The 15,000-nt window shown below is 53.8% G+C and overlaps 2 non-coding genes across 2 annotated transcripts in view; both read right to left on the bottom strand.

Annotated features, from left to right (window-relative positions):
* Positions 1–1,203: 1,203 nt before the first annotated feature.
* On the bottom strand, positions 1,204–1,361 carry LOC118516703. Its single transcript, XR_004908031.1, has one exon. It is a non-coding gene; the product is annotated as a 5.8S ribosomal RNA (ribosomal RNA).
* Positions 1,362–14,953: 13,592 nt separating this feature from the next.
* The window catches only part of LOC118516702, a 4,265-nt gene continuing 4,218 nt past the window's right edge, over positions 14,954–15,000 (bottom strand). The window contains exon 1 of the ribosomal RNA XR_004908030.1: positions 14,954–15,000. This exon is cut by the window's right edge and continues 4,218 nt beyond it. This is a non-coding gene — a ribosomal RNA (large subunit ribosomal RNA).

The following is a 15,000-nucleotide window of genomic DNA, read 5'->3' as shown; positions in this document are numbered from 1 at the left end:
TAGACCCCGGTCGTACGTTCATCGTGCTTCCAGCGGCGCACCAAGACTCGGTCGGACCCGCGCCTCTCGGGTGTGAAAGGCGCGGAGACCCCCGTTGGGAGCGGCCGCCAAGCCGCCCCTACTAGGGAGCCGTCCACCACGAGCCAGGGGCCTATTGCCGGAATGATATGCTCACGCAGATGCGCAATGGATCGCGATGTCCGTTTGCTGCGGATCGATAAGTGCACGGTAGGCCCGGAGGCCCACCGCTGAATATCGCCGCCCGGATCATTGAGTTCAACGGGTTTTGCGTCCCCTAGGCAGTTTCACGTACTATTTGACTCTCTATTCAGAGTGCTTTTCAACTTTCCCTCACGGTACTTGTTCGCTATCGGTCTCATGGCGGTATTTAGCTTTAGAAGGAGTTTACCTCCCACTTAGTGCTGCACTATCAAGCAACACGACTCCATGGAGCCGGCCGTCTGCCACCACAGTCCTGTGCCGTTCTACGGGCCTATCACCCTCTGTGGGATAATGGGCCACCTTCAAGTTAGACTTGAACTGTTTGCACCGTGCGTAGCAGATAACGGACCGGTCCAGTACACGGCATCGGACAGACGAGGCCCCCTCGTCGTCCCTACGTGCTGAGCTCTTCCCGTTTCGCTCGCAGCTACTCAGGGAATCCCGGTTGGTTTCTCTTCCTCCTCTTATTAATATGCTTAAATTCTGAGGGTCGTCACACATCACTTGAGGCCTACAGACTCCACTGTCACAATGATGCGACGGGAGAAGCGGTGATAAATCACCCCTGTCGTGCTAACCTCACTCACCCACACGGCGTGAGCACGTCTCGCGACTGCAACTGGATGCGAGGAAAGATACGAGCGCGTTGGGCCGCAAGTGTTACTCGACCCGAGCCAACCGGTGGAAGTCCCCGTGCAATTGGTGATAACCTTATATGCTGTGGTGGATACATCCGTTGGTTGATACTAGAGGTCGAACCGTGCGACTTGACGCGCGCTCGCTCTTCACCCATGCTCACATGTGTGTGTATGTTTAGGTTTGTGTACCATACCTCGTATGTCTCTCTGTGTTAGCACTCTCACTTTCAGCGCCCACGGTCCCGACAAGGATGCGGATCCGAGCACGCCATGCTGCGACAGCCTACCCCCCTATGATGGGGTCAGGACGGTCAGTTTGGTTAGAGTGTTGAGATAACTTGGTAGGCACTCAAGGATGTGTGCATCGGTCGGGTTGAGTCGTCCGATGCGCCATATGCGTTCAACGTGTCGATGTTCATGTGTCCTGCAGTTCACATTCTGACGCGCATTTAGCTGCGGTCTTCATCGATCCATGAGCCGAGTGATCCCCTGCCTAGGGTTTAACGTACACACCGAACTAGTTGATGAATGGAACCGAAGTCCATCCATCCATTATACACAAACCAACACACAACTCTGGTTCCCTAGTACCACACTGCAGGCGCCCACGGCCCCGACGGTTGCGGAGCCGAGCACGCCAAAGTGCGACTGTCGATCACCCCGTTGTGACACGACAATCAGTCAGTGTATAAGGTACCCGGTACTACCAAAGTGTGCATCTTTACTGACCTTCGCCGAGGCAGTGGTATGTGTATCCCTTTGAAAGAGTTGCTTTCGCTCAACTCTACCAAGTGTGCTACACCATCTTGTGGTTGTAGCGTGCGCGTCAGCATATTGTGCCGACGATGCGTTTGGCAACCTCACTCTCGGACTTGTTTGATGGGTAATGATATGTCCATTATACACAAACCAACACACAACTCTGGTTCCCTAGTACCACACTGCAGGCGCCCACGGCCCCGACGGTTGCGGAGCCGAGCACGCCAAAGTGCGACTGTCGATCACCCCTTTGTGACACGACAATCAGTCAGTGTATAAGGTACCCGGTACTGCCAAAGTGTGCGTCTTTACTGACCTGCGCCGAGTCAGTGGTATGTGTATCCCTTTGAAAGAGTTGCTTTCGCTCAACTCTACCAAGTGTGCTACACCATCTTGTGGTTGTAGCGTGCGCGTCAGCATGTGATGCCGACGATGCGTTTGGCAACCTCACTCCCGGACTTGTTTGATCGGTAATGATCCTTCCGCAGGTTCACCTACGGAAACCTTGTTACGACTTTTACTTCCTCTAAATCATCAAGTTCGGTCAACTTCGGCCGTGCCAACTGCAGCTCACGAAGGAACCGCGGAAGGTATGCCTCCAGAGACCTCACTAAATAATCCATCGGTAGTAGCGACGGGCGGTGTGTACAAAGGGCAGGGACGTAATCAGCGCTAGCTAATGACTAGCACTTACTAGAAATTCCAGGTTCATGGGGACCGTTGCAGTCCCCAATCCCAACTAAATGAGCATTTGGGTGATTTCCCGTTCCTCTCGGAATGGGGGCGCCTATTGGCGAGAACACGCTGCTGCCCACATTGTAGCACGCGTGCAGCCCAGAACATCTAAGGGCATCACGGACCTGTTATCGCTCACTCTCACCTTGCTAAACACAAGTTGTCCCGCTAAGCAGGGCAAACTAGTGCGACGACCGCCCGCGAAGGCGCCGCCGCCCCGTAACGTCAGGTGCGCCCGGAGGCACACTGCTGACAGCGTTCTAGTTAGCTTGTTTGAGTCGCGTTCGTTATCGGAATTAACCAGACAAATCATTCCACGAACTAAGAACGGCCATGCACCACTACCCTTAAATTTGAGAAAGAGCTCTTAATCTGTCTTACCTCGATAAGTTCGGACCTGGTAAGTTTTCCCGTGTTGAGTCAAATTAAGCCGCAAGCTCCACTTCTTTTTTTTTTTTTTAAATTGCATTCGTTTATTCATTTAAATTTATAAAATGTTTTGCCGCGTTACTTATTTATAAACAATAAACGATACAGAAACACGCATGAACAATTATAAAACGAATAAACCTCTCCATTGCCGGCGGCCTTCCCGACGGAGGCGTAGCCACCGGCTGCAATGGCGTCCCTGACTACATTTAGTAAGGGCACGCGCCCCGCCTAGCTATTCGTAAACGCAACATTAAAAATGAAGGACTTACATTTACACACCTAACATTAACGAAGCGGGCGTGCCCGCGGTTCGTCGAGTCTCCATTTTTCCTTATACTAACGATGAGTATGTACGCACACACACATGCACACACATAATCACGCTAACACTTTGACGCTTACGGTGGGACAGAACAAACATCCGCACAAAACGTAAACGAACAAGACGGACCTAACTCTCACAGTGCACGCGCACGCTCTCTCTCCTACTGCTGGTCGGGTACGAACATCCGCACAAAGCGGACGACGCAAAATGCCGAACGTACCCGAACCGAGCGCACGCGCGCTCTCTCTCGCCCGACTGTGCTAGAACGAACGACCGCACAAAGCGGAGACGGCAAAATGCCGGTCTCGCCCGGTCGTGTTTTCGCACGCTCGCTGACTGGCCGATCGTTTCGGCCGTAACCGCTCCCACTCAACGCGTAGACGTGTTGGTGGTCGCGATGGCGGCTTCTACGTCGGCCGACATTAAGCCGCGATGGCGATCCTGTCGCTCGTGGCGGCGTTGGCGTTCTCGCGCGCGCCTGTTGGCCCGTCGTCGGGCTAGCTCCTCCTCCGTCGGCGGTGCTCTGCTTCGGCGAGTTCGGCCCGAACGCAATGGCGGCAATGTACCCGCGCGTAATTGGGCGCGGTATTCCCGCTGCCGTTGGTTCCGCCTTAGCCGACGACGAAGTAACACTTCGGCCGATGGCGGAACCGTTCGGGCCGAACTGGGCGTTGACTCTCCTGCTGCTGATTGGACGGGTGCTGTTGTTGGTCCATGTCCATCTCCCCGATGGCGGATGTCTGCCGTTGCCGGCGTCTTCGCCGTTGGCCAGCGTTTCTGGCTTCACGGCGGACCTGTTGCCGAACGCGTTCCGCCAGCTCATTGGCGGAAACGATCCCGCCAGCGATGGCCGCGTTTTCGGCAACCTGCTGCTCCAGCCACCTTTGTTGTAGGAAGCTGCAGATCCGCCGTGCTGCCGTGGCCGTTCGCTGCCAAGCCTCCGGGCTCGACAGCAGAAAACGCTCCAGCTCATCGGGGGAAATGACGACGCCGTCCGCGTCCGTCAAGAACTGCACTCTCGTGTCGGCGAACCTCGGACAGTGGAACACCACGTGCTCTGCCGACTCCACGGTGTTGTCGGCGCAGAAGGGGCAGGTCGGGGCAGAGGTGAAACCCATAGCATGTAGGTACTCCCGGAAGAAGCCATGTCCGGAGAGTACCTGGCTAAGGAAGAAATCAACCTCGCCGTGCTTCCTACCTACCCAGCCGGCAATATCCGGCAGCACGCGGTGAGCCCATCGTAGGAACCTGCTCGCGGTCGGATGAGCGGCATCCTGGTCCCACGATGTCTGCCACTGTCTTATGGTTGCCGAGTGCTCCAGCCGCTTGATGACCTCCTTGTCTATCAGCACCCGCCTCTGCAACGCCCGTTGATGCCTGGTATAGCACCGCGCGATCTCGTCCACCTGCAGGTGTAGCGGGACCAGTCCAGCCAGCACTACCGCCGTGTCGTAGCCGACGGTACGGAAGGTCCTGGCGACACCTTTCGCCAAAGGTCGCTGCAGCTGCTCCAGTTTCCGCCTGCACCACTGGAACTTCACCGCCTCCGCCCAGATGGGTGCCGCGTATCGCACAACCGAGTCCGCCACTGCTGCCAGCAGCCGGCGTTTAGCCATCCTCGGTCCGGCGTGGTTGGACATCACGCCGGTGGCCAGCTTCACCACACGGAGTGCCTTTGCGGTGGCCTTCTCGACGTGTGGCTTCCACGAGAGGTGGTCGTGAAGCATGACCCCGAGGTAGCGTATCGCCGGCTTCGAGCGGACCTCGACGCCGTTGATCACTACGGGCACCGCTGGATGGCCCCGACGCAGACTGGAGATGAGGACGATCTCCGTCTTTTCCGGGGCCAGCTGCAACCGATGTTGCTCCATCCAGGCGGAAATCGCTGCCACAGCTTCCTCCGCTACACCTGCCGCCTCCTCCGGTGTACACCCCTTGGCGAGTACTGCCAGGTCGTCCGCAAAGCCGATGACGGATGCACCTTCCGGCAGCTGCACTCCGAACACGCCGTCGTACAGGATATTCCACAGGGTGGGGCCCAGAATGGACCCCTGCGGAACACCTGCCGTTACTCGGCGTGTTACCGGACCGGAGCTGGTATCATACGTCAGCTCACGGTCGGAGAAGTACTCCTGCAGGATGCTGCGCAGTCCTGAGGGCACTCCTTTGGTCTGCAGCGCCAGTGCTATGGCCTGCCAGTCTGCGGAATTGAAGGCGTTACGGACGTCCAGAGCAACGACAAGCAGGCAGCGCTTGTCGCGTCTATTCGTTCGCCCGAAACTCATCGCAGATCTGGCGGCCTCCATCACCAGCCCAACCGCCTGAAGTGTCGACCGACCACGCCGAAAGCCGAACTGGTATTCGGAGAGGAGCGGCTCCGTCGGCATCTCGATGTGGTCGTTCAGGCGGTTCAGCAGTACTCGCTCGTACACCTTGCCGGGCGTGTCCAGCAACATCACCGGTCTCACCGATGACGGCTCGCCCGGGGGTTTTCCCGGTTTGGGAAGCAGCACCAGCTTCGCCTTCCTCCATTGCCGCGGGAAGCGGCCAGCATCCATCTGCTCCTGGAGGAGCCTCGCGAACGTCGTCGGATGCGCCCGGATGGCAGCCGAAAGGGCAGCGTTCGGCAGTCCATCCAGACCGGGCGCCTTCCGAGGGTTCAGGCCAGCTGCGATGTCGAGCAACTCCTGCTCCGTCACTGGCCTGATGTCGACGCCGTCCGATTCGATGGTAGGCCAGGCAACAGGGGGGTGGTTCGGGCACAGCGCGTCCACAATGCGCTGCAGAACGGCCGGATCGCGTTCTTGTGCGACGCGGCTCCCTCCGAGCCGTCGCAGGAGCTCCCCCTGCCACCTACCCGTCTCATCATCCTCCAGGTGTTGCAGAAACTCGTTGTAACGGTCCCGCTTGCTAGCCCGGATCTCAGCTGTCAGCAGCTGGCGGGCCTCCTGGTGCCGTGCAGAAGCTGTTCTGCGGGCTGCCGTGTCGCTAGTCGGTACCCTGCTGTACCGTTCCCAAGCCAGGCGGCAGTTCTCCCGTAGCCGGCCGATTTCTGGTGTCCACCAGTACGCCGGACGTCCTGTGTGGCCGACTGACGGGGAAACCTCCGCCATGATCTCGCTGCACGCCCGGCTCAGGGTTCGGGTCAGGCCCTCAGGGTCCGTGGCCTCCTCCACGAAGTTGGCTGCCCGCAACGCGATGTCGAACAGCTCCCGGCTAAACTCCTTTGCCCGCCAGCGTCTGCCCGCTGCTCTCACTGCTGGTGCTGCTTCTGCTCCCGTAGAGTTGCGGCTCGTTGCCGCCGGCCTTTCCCCCACCTCGAAGCGGATGTACCGGTGGTCGCTGAATGAGTAAGTTCCCAGCATCCTCCATTGCCTGTCGGGGTCCCCGACGAGGTCCTGCCTGCTGATGGAAGTACTGGCGAAGGCGACGTCCACAATGCTCGGGCGAGCGACGCCGTTCCCGAGGAAGGTGGCTTCCCTCCCCAGGTTCAGGACATCGAGCCCGAGACCCTCCGCCAGCTGTAGCAGTTCCTCGCCCTTCGCGTTGGTCCTGCTGCTGCCCCAGGCGCTATGCCAGGCGTTGAAGTCGCCGGCAAGCAACACTCGGGGGCGTCCTGAGGCGAGCACCTCAATGCGTTGCAGCATCTCGACAAACTGGGGAACCCCGATGCTTGGCGACGCGTAACACGCTATGATCGTGACGCCTGCCACGTCCGCCGCCACGATGCCGGGAAAACTCGAGCTCCAGATCCGCTGAACCGGGTGGGAGTATCCGCTCGCGACAATGGCCACCAGCCTGTCGCGGTCCACCACCCAGTTTGCGTTCCCGTCCGGAACCGAACTCAGCTCGCACACCACCATAACGTCCACCCGCTCCGTCCGCATTGTGTGGAGAGCCAGGTCCTGCGCACTCCGACTCCTGTTGGTGTTAACCTGCAGGACCTGGAGGTGGCTCCCCACAGACATGCTTAGCGGCGGGGGGAAAGGTTAGCTCCCCTGCAGCCGTGCGCTGCAATTCGATGTGGTCCTCCACACCGAATGCAGCTAACCGCACTGCTGCAGCTGGCCGCCCGATGGCCAGGAGCTCCGCATCTGATGCAGCAGTTGCTGCGATCGGGCCCGACGCAGTCCGCTGCCATGTGGCCCCTTTCCAGGCACCGGAAGCAACGGCGCTTTGCCGCCTCCAGCCTGGGGGCCTCCTCCAGCCGACACGAGGAGTAGTCTATAATAAGGCGATCTTTTTGGAGCAGGGCTTCCGCTTCCACTCGCGGTAGCCGCACGCGGGCCCGCTTTGTGGCATCTGCCCGCTCCCAGATGCGAAGCGAGGCCACCGCTGGCTCCTTGGCGAGTGCCGCCTTCAACGCCTCCCTGATCGTCTCCTCCTCCGTGAGGTTGTCGACGTTTTTCAGAACAACCTCCGCCATCTCCGTCAGGACCCTGGCGGATCCCAGCTCTCCCAGCGTGGACTGAATGCGGCTGCACAGCGCCGCCGAGTCCATGTCCCGTGCCAGCTCCATCCGAAGGTTCCCCTTCGGTGTCCGCTTGCCGATACGGATGCAGTGCTGGACATCCTCCAGGGCCGGGCTCGTCCGGATGGGTCGGTACATCTCGGCGAAGGAGACCCCCGGTGCTGGAACCACCAGAATGGCGTCTGGTCGTCGCCTTTTCGTCCGCCGGTTTGCCTGTGCGGGGCGTTGGCTCTTGGTTGCTGGTTGCGGCCGCTGCCGCTGCTGAGGTGCAGCTGAAGGCTGGGCCTTTTGCCGCTTCCCCACAACCTGCCAACCACCTACCAGGGCGTCACGGTAGGATTGCTGCTGCTGCCGCCTGGTTTCCGATGCCGGAAAGTCGTACGGCTGTTGCAGGGGCTGGGACCGCTGCCCGTGCCCGCTCCTCGCCCTCATCTGCTTCTCTTCCTCCTGGATCTCACGGCGCAGCTGCTCCTGCAGTTCCAGCATGCGATGCTGGGCAGGACCCTGCGACTGGCGTGCCTCGGCTCTCTCCCTCTGCTGAGAGCGCCTGAGTGTCCTTTTGCTGGGCTGCAACTTGGAAGAGGCTTGGTTTCCCAAGCGCACGCCAGTCGCTGAATTCTCCAGCTGCACAACGGTTCGCACCCCCGTGCGATATATATCGAGCTCCGCACGGAGCCTCGAATTCTCCTCCTGGCTCTTTCGGTAAAGAGCGGTAAGCTCCTCGAGCTTTTCCAACACCCGCTCGTACTGCCGCGCATGTCTGTCCGACACTTCTGCCGTCGGGAAGCTGGTCGGCTCCGATGCGGCTGGTGCCAGCATCTCAGGAGACATAGACCTCCTCGGCGACGGCGTCGGGGCGGGGGCGGTACGCTTCCGCGCTCCCTCGTCCGGCTCTTCCAACGGTGTTCTCGGGGCTGGCTTGGGTGCCCCCTGAGAGCTCCGTAGTGACGACATCGTCCCTGGCGACAATTCCAGGGGTGTCACCACTACGCGCGGAGAAAGTCTCCTTTTCTTTGTCTTGATGATTTCGGGGACCACCTCCACCGAATCATCGCTCTCTACTCCCGACATTATGCTGCTGCACGGTTCGTCGCTTTGTCCAGCGTTAAAGTCACTGGACACGTGCGCCTGGCCGGTATGCAGCCCGCATTTGATTATAGCACGCTTGTTTGTGCGGAGCTTTTGGTTTGTGTCTCCGGAGAAACTTCCGCTAGTGCCCCATAGAGGGCGCTGGTGGCACTAGGGGGAATTCTCCCAGGACAACAACCGGGATGACCGATGGTGTGCCCACTGTCCAGACGTCAAACCACGGCACGTCACCCTACGCACGCACTCACCGACACAGCCAAGCCCTTACGTGCTAAGTTCACGTGCCCTTAGCACGTGATATCTGCTTGCTGGTCAACGCACTTTTCCGCACTGTTTTTCACTGAATGTTTCTTCCCTCGTTAGGGGGTAATGTTTTATCACTGTTCCGCTCCTGTCCGTAACAAAATACGCTGCACAGCGGCTGCGGGCTCCCCTTCAACCGCACCGAAAGGGAGCGCTACGCTCGCACGCACTAACGGAACCACACACGCACCCTTCGTGGCCACACGCACCGGTGCACGACGCAATGTTTGTGTGCCAAAATCGACGTTTTCCCACTGTTTTTCACCAAAACTTCACGGTGTTTGCGCAAAATATGTGTTTGTACACTACTCTAAAAAATTTGCACCACCACTTTGTAAGTTTTTTAAACGAAAAACACTATATCATAAGGAGCTCACGGAAAGCGTCCGCTTGCTTCCTTTGACAGCTCGCCTCTGCAAGCTCCACTTCTTGTGGTGCCCTTCCGTCAATTCCTTTAAGTTTCAACTTTGCAACCATACTTCCCCCGGAACCCGATTTTGGTTTCCCGGAAGCTACTGAGAGCACCGAATGTAGTAGCGTCTCCCAATTGCTGATTGGCATCGTTTACGGTTAGAACTAGGGCGGTATCTAATCGCCTTCGATCCTCTAACTTTCGTTCTTGATTAATGAAAGCATCCATGGCAAACGCTTTCGCTTCAGTTGGTCCTACGACGGTCTACGAATTTCACCTCTCGCGCCGTAATACCAATGCCCCCAACTACTTCTGTTAATCATTACCTCTGGGTCTATACAAAACCAACCAAAAGACTCAGACCGAGGTCATGTTCCATTATTCCATGCAAGATTATTCTCGGCCAACGCCAACCCTGGGCGGGTGTGGACGCTTTTGTACTAGCCTGCTTGAAGCACTCTAATTTGTTCAAGGTAAATGGGAGCTGCCCGGGCACCACGCACCGGCTCGGGACGTGCCCGACCGATCACGAGGTTGACGCCCAGGCACACCATTGTGAGTCGCAGCCGCGAGCTCGCGCACGAACGTATCCGGCGTGTGCCGGGCGCCCGCGGCGGTCGCGTGTCTGGACGGGGAATCAACTTCGAACGTTTTAACCGCAACAACTTTAATATACGCTAGTGGAGCTGGAATTACCGCGGCTGCTGGCACCAGACTTGCCCTCCACTTGATCCTTATTGAAGGATTTATGCTCAATTCATTCCAATTATGGACCATCGTTAGAGAGGTCCATATTGTTATTTCTCGTCACTACCTCCCCGTGCCGGGATTGGGTAATTTACGCGCCTGCTGCCTTCCTTGGATGTGGTAGCCATTTCTCAGGCTCCCTCTCCGGAATCGAACCCTGATTCCCCGTTACCCGTCGCAACCATGGTAGTCCTCTACACTACCATCAATAGTTGATAGGGCAGACATTTGCAAGATCTGTCGTCGGTCAAGCGACCATACGATCGGCATCCTTATCCAGACTTCAACTCAAGCCGCCCGGAGGCGATTGGTTTTACTAATAAGTGCACCAGTTCCACCGCCCGCAAGCGGACAGCGGTCCCGGCATGTTGCATGTATTAGCTCTGGCTTTTCCACAGTTATCCAAGTAACTGATGGGTGGATGATCTTGTGAATTATGGCTGTTGTACTGAGCCTTATGCGGTTTCACATTCATTTATGTTTGTACTTAGACATGCATGGCTTAACCTTTGAGACAAGCGTATATTACTGGTAGGATCAACCAGAATTCGTCTTCGTCAATTGCTTGTTCGATATTTTTTGTCTACCAGGGCACCAGTCCCCGCAGACTCTCTTTCTACGTTCATCAGGTGACACAATCTTTGTTGTGACCACTCTCATTGACCTGCGGCAGTACACCGACTCCACAGCGCCAATAACCACACGAGCAAAGGTTGTTCAGGAGGATGTCAGATTATCGATGTACATCGTACACCAACATTTGACGTACCGAGGCATTACACCCCGCACGCCCCCAACAGGACCAATCAAGGCTCGCATACGACCTGCGACTTACTGCGGCTCCCTGAAGGTCCCCGTAGGACGACCATCACCAGTTAAGGTGTAGTTGACTTGTCAGGGCACGGTAGTCCCCACAAGTCCCCGATTATTCGTGGATATCGTCCTACGATTGTTTCTGACTCCTTTTGCTCCCCGCAGGTCCCCGTAGGACGACCATCACCAGTTAAGGTGTAGTTGACTTGTCAGGGCACGGTAGTCCCCACAAGTCCCCGATTATTCGTGGATATCGTCCTACGAGTTTTTGTGACCCTTGGGTTCCCGAACTTTGCTACGATGGTTCTGCCTCCAGAGGAGACTTATGAACACTTCGTATCATTTCTTACACCGAACCATGGGATCGCGAGATTGCTCCCGGATCCCTAATCACCTTACATTTTCGTTTCGTTTCCGTACACTACGATGAGCTAATTCAATTTGTTTGTTCGTCTGGCGAACGTTTTATTGCGGAATTACCGCGGTACTTCCAGCCGGGTATGGCTGCCGTACGACCTACAGGATAGATCATCGAACCACTTTTCGTGCATATTGTCCGTCGAGGGTATCACCTCGATACCCCCAACAGACCTTTGGACACTTCCTCACTACTCCTTGGAGCAGCAATCAGGGAACCATATAGTAGGAACAGCCGAATATGGAACTCTTTTCGTACTTTGGACACCTCCTATAACTTGTATGGCGACTTCGGGGACCTTCATTTCGTTCTCAGTTGGTACCCCTATTTCGGTCTTTGGACACCTCGTCTTACCCGTATAACTCACTTTAGGTCCACTTATTTGCCTGATATCTCATCGTGAACCCGTTTTTCGTACACCGTACACACCTAGGAACACCACATATGCGTTTCCCTTTCGATCGTGAAGTTTTCAAATTTTTCGATTTTTGGTCCTAGAAATTCATGAACGGTGGGAGACCAAAATTTTTCATAAAAAAAAAATTTTCACCGTTTGACCATAAAAACCTTCTTTTCGTACATACCCCATCATTTCTTCACGTTTTAGGCCATTTCTGAAATTTTCGCTTCGATAGTGTGTCCCCTATAATACAAAATGAACATTTTGCATCTCCCACAAGTGGCCATTTTTTTCCGCCACTGAAGAACACGACCTCGGGAACTCGGACCTAGGACGTGGCCATGTAAGTCATAGGCCACCCCAACTTTTGCAAAATACTGTTTCTTTTCACTTTTCATGATCTAAGGCGCGTTCCGACGGCGTTTTGAACAAATTTATGAGAAAAAAAATTTTGACCCTCGGACCAAAATTTTTTCGTTCGGGGCCCCATGGCCTATGGCCAGTATGGGAACTCGGGATGCCGATATGACAAAATTTGTCAAAAAATCACTAAAAAGTCGCTATGGCCCATTATTTAGAGCTTGTTGAGACCTTTCTAAAACACCTTGGTTGACCCCTGTCCGATAAGTAGTTTTCGAGATATTCGAGAAAATGTGATTTTTTGGGACTTAGAAAATTTTTGACCCGTACCCTAAGAAAAAGTGATTTTTTCATAGGACAATTTTTTCTTCGCAAATACTGTTTGGTTTCACTTTTCATTATTAGAAACGCGTTCCGAAGCCATTTTCATCAAAATCTCGTGAAAAAAAAATTTCACCCCCGGACCAAAAGTTGGCCGTTCGGTGCCCTATGGCCTATGGCCAGTATGGGAACCAAGGATGCCGATATGCGAAAAAGTGTCAAAAAATCACTTGAAAGTCGCTATGGCTCATTAAATAGAGCTTGTAAAGACCTTTCTAAAACACCTTGGTTGACCCCTGTCCGATAAGTAGTTTTCGAGATATTCGAGAATATGTGATTTTTTGGGACTTAGAAAATTTTTGACCCGTACCCTAAGAAAAAGTGATTTTTTCATAGGACAATTTTTTCTTCGCAAATACTGTTTGGTTTCACTTTTCATTATTAGAAACGCGTTCCGAAGCCATTTTCATCAAAATCTCGTGAAAAAAAAATTTCACCCCCGGACCAAAAGTTGGCCGTTCGGTGCCCTATGGCCTATGGCCAGTATGGGAACCAAGGATGCCGATATGCGAAAAAGTGTCAAAAAATCACTTGAAAGTCGCTATGGCTCATTAAATAGAGCTTGTAAAGACCTTTCTAAAACACCTTGGTTGACCCCTGTCCGATAAGTAGTTTTCGAGATATTCGAGAATATGTGATTTTTTGGGACTTAGAAAATTTTTGACCCGTACCCTAAGAAAAAGTGATTTTTTCATAGGACAATTTTTTCTTCGCAAATACTGTTTGGTTTCACTTTTCATTATTAGAAACGCGTTCCGAAGCCATTTTCATCAAAATCTCGTGAAAAAAAAATTTCACCCCCGGACCAAAAGTTAGCCGTTCGGTGCCCTATGGTCTATGGCCAGTATGGGAACCAAGGATGCCGATATGCGAAAAAGTGTCAAAAAATCACTTGAAAGTCGCTATGGCTCATTAAATAGAGCTTGTAAAGACCTTTCTAAAACACCTTGGTTGACCCCTGTCCGATACGTAGTTTTCGAGATATTCGAGAATATGTGATTTTTTGGGACTTAGAAAATTTTCGACCATGACATATATGAAAAGTGAATTTTTCATAGGACCAAAAAGTTTGTTCAAATAGGGTTTTGGTTCACTTTTTATGGTCAGATAAGTGATCCGATGCTATTTTCATGATCATTAGAGGGATTTCACGCTGTGACCAAAAATTTTCATACTTCATACTTGTCCCGGTGCCGTATATGGGAGGACCGGGGGAAGATGTGTTTGTAAGTCGTGATGTTCAGTGACGGATTTCTGGGACTTAGAAAAAAAATGTGCTCTCAGGCACATTATATGTTCCATACACACATTATTTTCATTCTTCATACTTGTCCCCGTGCCGTATATGGGAGGACCGGGGGAACATGTCTTCGTAAGTCGTGATGTTCAGTGACGGATTTCTGGGACTTAGAAAAAAAATGTGCTCTCAGGCACATTATATGTTTCATACACACATAGTTTTCATTCTTCATACTTGTCCCCGTGCCGTATATGGGAGGACCGGGGGAACATGTCTTCGTAAGTCGTGATGTTCAGTGACGGATTTCTGGGACTTAGAAAAAAAATGTGCTCTCAGGCACATTATATGTTTCATACACACATAGTTTTCATTCTTCATACTTGTCCCCGTGCCGTATATGGGAGGACCGGGGGAACATGTCTTCGTAAGTCGTGATGTTCAGTGACGGATTTCTGGGACTTAGAAAAAAAATGTGCTCTCAGGCACATTATATGTTCCATACACACATGATTTTCATTCTTCATACTTGTCCCCGTGCCGTATATGGGAGGACCGGGGGAAGATGTGTTTGTAAGTCGTGATGTTCAGTGACGGATTTCTGGGACTTAGAAAAATAAATGTACCCTTAGGCACATTATTTGTATCAATAATTGTATCCCCAGCCTTTCATGGGGAACTTTTCCGTATTCCCGGACTTGTACATTTTTCGGGTTCCACCTCCCGACAATGTATCTGTACTGTGCATTACGTACCTGATAACGCACGGCACCCATTGGGTGACTCCACTTAACCATCTTTCGATAATGCCCGTGTTGCAGATATAATCCCAACACCTACCAGGCTTTAAATGTACATCGAACGTTACATACGATGCACCCCGTATTCCCGGACTTGTACATTTTTCGGGTTCCACCTCCCGACAATGTATCTCTACTGTGCATTACGTACCTTATAACGCACGGCACCCATTGGGTGACTCCACTTAACCATCTTTCGATAATGCCCGTGTTGCAGACATAATCCCAACACCTACCAGGCTTTATATGTACATCGAACGTTACATACGATGCACCCCGTATTCCCGGACTTGTACATTTTCGGGTTCCACCTCCCGACAATGTATCTTGCTATCACTTCTACTCCTCGACTTCACCACGCTCAACACCCTGCCCTTCGCTGCCGGGCCAGGACGTGCCTTGCGTCCACCATAACACCACCAGGCGTAGGTCGCCTGAGAGGATCGATGCGAACGCAT

The sequence above is a fragment of the Anopheles stephensi genome, unplaced genomic scaffold (assembly GCF_013141755.1).
Source record: "Anopheles stephensi strain Indian unplaced genomic scaffold, UCI_ANSTEP_V1.0 ucontig379, whole genome shotgun sequence".
NCBI lineage: Eukaryota > Metazoa > Arthropoda > Insecta > Diptera > Culicidae > Anopheles > Anopheles stephensi.
This window is presented reverse-complemented; position numbering and strand designations above follow the sequence as displayed.